Raw genomic sequence first — 4,427 nt, 5'->3', positions numbered from 1 at the left:
TGGACTGAATTTGACCACCGCCTGTGGCGATGTTAGTGCCAAATCCGCCATTGGAGGAGGGGAAGCAAGCTTTGACAAAAAGAAGAAAAAGAAGAATAAGAACAAAAACCTTAACGAACATGAGGAGAACCTCTCCACCGACGAGCAGGGCAGCACACAAGCAACAGGATAGGAGTGGCGAGTAGGGCAGCACACAAGCAATAGCAGCAGGGAGGAGTAGGCGCAGGACCAGAAGATCTTTAAGGGATGGGGTACTCACCAAACGAGGTCGTTTTGAAGGAGGGGAGGACTAAGTTGTCCCCGTTCTGAAAATTCTACCTTCACGTAAGACACCGTAACAGCCAGGTCAGATTTTTTCATTGATTTTAACAGACTCTATTTAATGGAGGGATCTAGATGTCTGATTTTTTAAGAGGTCAGAGACCTAAATATATTTTTCAATCTTCAAAGATAAAAATATCTGCGCGACAAAAGATAATTTAGTATAAAATTTTCACTTTAAATAGAATTAGAAAAAAGACTTACACTTTAATAATATAATATAAAAAAACATAATTTCATACATTTTAGTAATTAAATCTATAGCTTACTACTAATAAAAATATAATTTATCATATTTTTAAATTATTTTTATTTTACTTCTTAAATTTTATTTGTGTTGATTTTGAAAATTGAACCAGATGGCTGATTAAACTAATCGAACCGTGAACTGACAACATTAACCGTCAAATTAACCATATAAAATTGTTAATTAAAAACCGTTAGTAAATTATTGAACCGGTCAAAAATCGATCGGTCGGATTGAAATCAGAACCGGCCGGTTTAGATAAAACTACGTCGTTTTGAACTTTACCAAAACTTTTCTTTTGGTTCACGCATGCGTCACCTTCCTTCCCCTTTCCTTCAGTCTTCATTCTAAACACCTAACCTAACAACTTCTCTCCAAATCAGAAAAGGAAGTTGAAACAGGACACCCTAGCTTCTCCACCACTACCGCAAGGACTGCCGCCGTCTGTCTCGCCCAGGCGCTACCATCGTCGTCTGGTTGTCCGTGCTTCTTTCTCGAGCTCGGCGTGTCAGTTCCTAGTCTTCATCTGCTCCGTCGCACTCCTGCCGCCGTCCGTCGCGCGCTCAGGCACCACCATCTTCGTCTGGTCGTCGTGCTCGAAGTCCCCAATCCACCAATTGCAGTTAGAGTCTGATCTTTGTTTGCTCAGCCGCAGGTTCTTCCAACCCACCATCGTCTTTTGAGTCGTGCTCGTTGCCTGGCCTCCGTCTCCCTCGCACTTCTGCCCCTCTGCTCAGACTACTCAGAAGTTCAACCAAAAAAAAATCATAGACTTCGAAGGTCAGTTCACTGCTAATTTCTGTGTTTTTTCATTTATGCCTTGTTCAATGATTATTTGGTTCCGCTGTGTTGCTGTTTTGTGTGTTCTTTATTTTTTATTGACATGAATCTGAGTGATATCACCACTGTAAGTTATCTTAAGTACTTGCCCTTTCTCTAGTCTATAGTATCTTGCAATTGCATCTGTTTGTAGAATGCGGGGTAGCTGACAACAACAAAGCTTCAAACCAGAATAATGTAATAGTGCCTTGTAATGTGAACAATAATTCTGACTCTAAGATGTTCACAATCAAATTTTATGCACAAAAAACATAATGTGACTCTGTAATGCATAATTTAAATTGCACATATTGTTTGTGCTATAAATCATAATTTTTTTAATACATTTCAGGCTGATGTAGAAGAAATTGTGCTTAGATTGTGATTGATAGAAAAAGAAAATATGAACTTATAACTGATTGAATATGAATTAAATTCAATAAATTTTCACTTAAGTAGTTCTTATGTTTATCATTTAAATGCAATGAATTGTTGATTTATTATTTCATTTAGGTCATTGAATTGTTCTAAAACTTTTTGTTTCGTCCTTGAGCCATTGTGCTTGTTTTCATGAGATCAGAATTTTTGGTCTTCTTATTTTATGATTGCGTCTATAGGTTCTAATGGTTATGTTTGGTGGCCGAAAAGTTTGCCTCCGCTTTATATATTGCAGTATTGAAAGCTAATTCAGTTGAAAAATTCAGTTGAAAAAGTTGAGTCTGAGATTCTTCAGTTTGTTGAGGTAGTTAAGAACAATATTGTAGTTTATGTATGATTATTTATTATTTTATTATAAAATAATTTTCTAGTTGAACAATGATTAGACCGATTAGACCAGTAAACTAGTAACTAAAATAGTTTGATGATCGGTCCCGTTTTTAGAACCAAATATATATCACTAAACTATTAACAAAAATATTGAAATCTCAAATTAATAAATTAATGAGAAAACCCCCAAAATACCCCTATGACTACCACACTGGCACACCCCATTCTCCATTCACTACTCCAAACCCCCTGATCTTCTTCTCCCGCAGCCCCGGTGTGTGTCTGTGTCAAACACCCGAACAGCAGCCGACTTCTTTGTCCAACATCACTCCCATCTGCTCACTGAGGCCGCTGCTTTGTGTTCTCTCTCCACCGTCGCTGTAGCTATGTCTCTCCAGCGAGGCTGCAACCTGTGACCTCGTCGCCGATCTGCTCTCCTCTGGTGTTACGTGCCTCTCTCGCCGTTGGTCAGGTCTCTTCACCCATCTCCTCTCATCTCCTTTTGTTTGCCTCTCTCGATATCTTGATTTCTGTTAAGAATATGGATTAGTTCAATTGTCAAATTTCTATTTTATTAGATTAGTTTTGGTTTTGCCTCTCTTATGAGGTGAAATTACAGTGTGTGCTTAAGCTTGATTAAATTCAGCGGGAGCAATAGAGCCTTAATTTGCTTGTGTATAATTAAACCTTGTTATTTTATGAAAGAATGAAACATTTTGGAGTTTTAATTTGCTTGTTTTGCTTGTCATTTGAATTGTCAATATTTAAAGAAAATTGTTAAGTCTTATTACATTTTTCTCCAAGTCTGGGCAATATAATCAACATAAACATAATACATAAGGGGAATATGGATGGATCAGTTTGGCCCTTGATTTGCTATTGTTATGTGATTTGGTGTTTTGATGAATTCAACTACTGATTTGTCATTTTTGCTTTTGAACTTTGATTTGCAATTGTTGCATTTGATTCAATAGCAAATTTCTTACTTGATTTTCTAGCAATGATACAAAGCAAAAACTATTTGCATTTCTCACATACTCTTCCAACAAAGATCACACCATTTGCTTTATTGAAAGTAAAATGTTTCTTCTTTTTCAGCTTGAAGGACTCTTCTTATATAGGAAAAAGGTTTACGTATTTGGAAGAATGTTATATCCTTGTTATTGGTAATGTTAATGACTGAGAAAGAAGGTTATACTGTTTTTGCACCCTTCTTCCCTTCAAGTAGGAAACATGTAATGAAAGAATTTGAAATAATTAGTATATTAAGAAAGAGAGAATTATGACAGTTGTTCAACTCTACTTCCTTTATATAGGCACACGACTGACTTGGTTTACTATTGTTATGTGATCTGATGTTTCTGATTATTATTGCATCTGAATGTAATGGTATTTCTGCCCTTCTGTATTCGCTGCATTACATTCTCTACTGACTGTCAGCCGCCTATAAAGGATAGTGATGTACAATTGTACATCATGTAATTCTTGTGATATGGTAGAATCCATAGCATCTACATTCACATATGTTCAATTTTTTTCCCTTTTCATCCTTTTTTTTATTATCATCCTGTGGTTTTTATTTTCTTCTTCTCTTATATGTGTTCAAAAATTAGAATATAAAAATTTTAATGTATAACACATAAATTTTGATGCACAATATATATCATAAATTTTCTTTTCGGGCTTTACTAGTGTGTAGAAAGAAAAAATCTTCTACATGTGTAGAAGACAGATGTCATTTCCAGACTTCTTTGATTAAAGTTTTTGCAAAAGATAAGTACTATGAAGGGACATTTGCTGCAGTGGTTCAGTTCATGCAGAAGGTAGCCATATGAATTAGTGCTATACCCATGGTTAATTAATGTTTGGTTCTAGTGTTTAATATAATCAATACAAATTTTATATTTGTAAAATATATATGTGGGCCGGGTTTAATATGATGTGTTGGGTCTAATATAAATGTTTATCTTAAAAAAAATACTTTGATGACTTTAAGACAAAACTATAATATAATTTAATGATTTTTCTATAAAATATTAGAATAAAAATTAATCCTATTAACGTTTTAAATTGCATGAATAAAAAATATTATTAAATAACTAAAAATACTTAACTAATAATTATTCAATTGTCTTAACTAAATTTTTAATATATAATTTTTTACTTATACATTTTTCTCAAATTTATTGTTTTTTATTTTTATCTTATTTGTTAACTTAACTTTTTAATAGATTAATTTTTTATTAAATTAATTTTTTTACTGTTTTTTTAA

At 34.0% G+C, this 4,427-nt stretch overlaps 1 long non-coding RNA gene across 1 annotated transcript; it reads left to right on the top strand.

Moving 5' to 3' along the window:
* The first annotated feature begins 2,080 nt into the window (after positions 1-2,080).
* LOC112715206 (uncharacterized) lies at positions 2,081-3,555 on the top strand. Its single transcript, XR_003159538.3, has 2 exons — positions 2,081-2,627; positions 3,254-3,555. It is a non-coding gene; the product is annotated as an uncharacterized lncRNA (long non-coding RNA).
* The last annotated feature ends 872 nt before the right edge of the window (positions 3,556-4,427 follow it).

Source organism: Arachis hypogaea, chromosome 10 (genome assembly GCF_003086295.3).
Source record: "Arachis hypogaea cultivar Tifrunner chromosome 10, arahy.Tifrunner.gnm2.J5K5, whole genome shotgun sequence".
Classification (NCBI taxonomy): Eukaryota; Viridiplantae; Streptophyta; class Magnoliopsida; order Fabales; family Fabaceae; genus Arachis; species Arachis hypogaea.
This window is presented reverse-complemented; position numbering and strand designations above follow the sequence as displayed.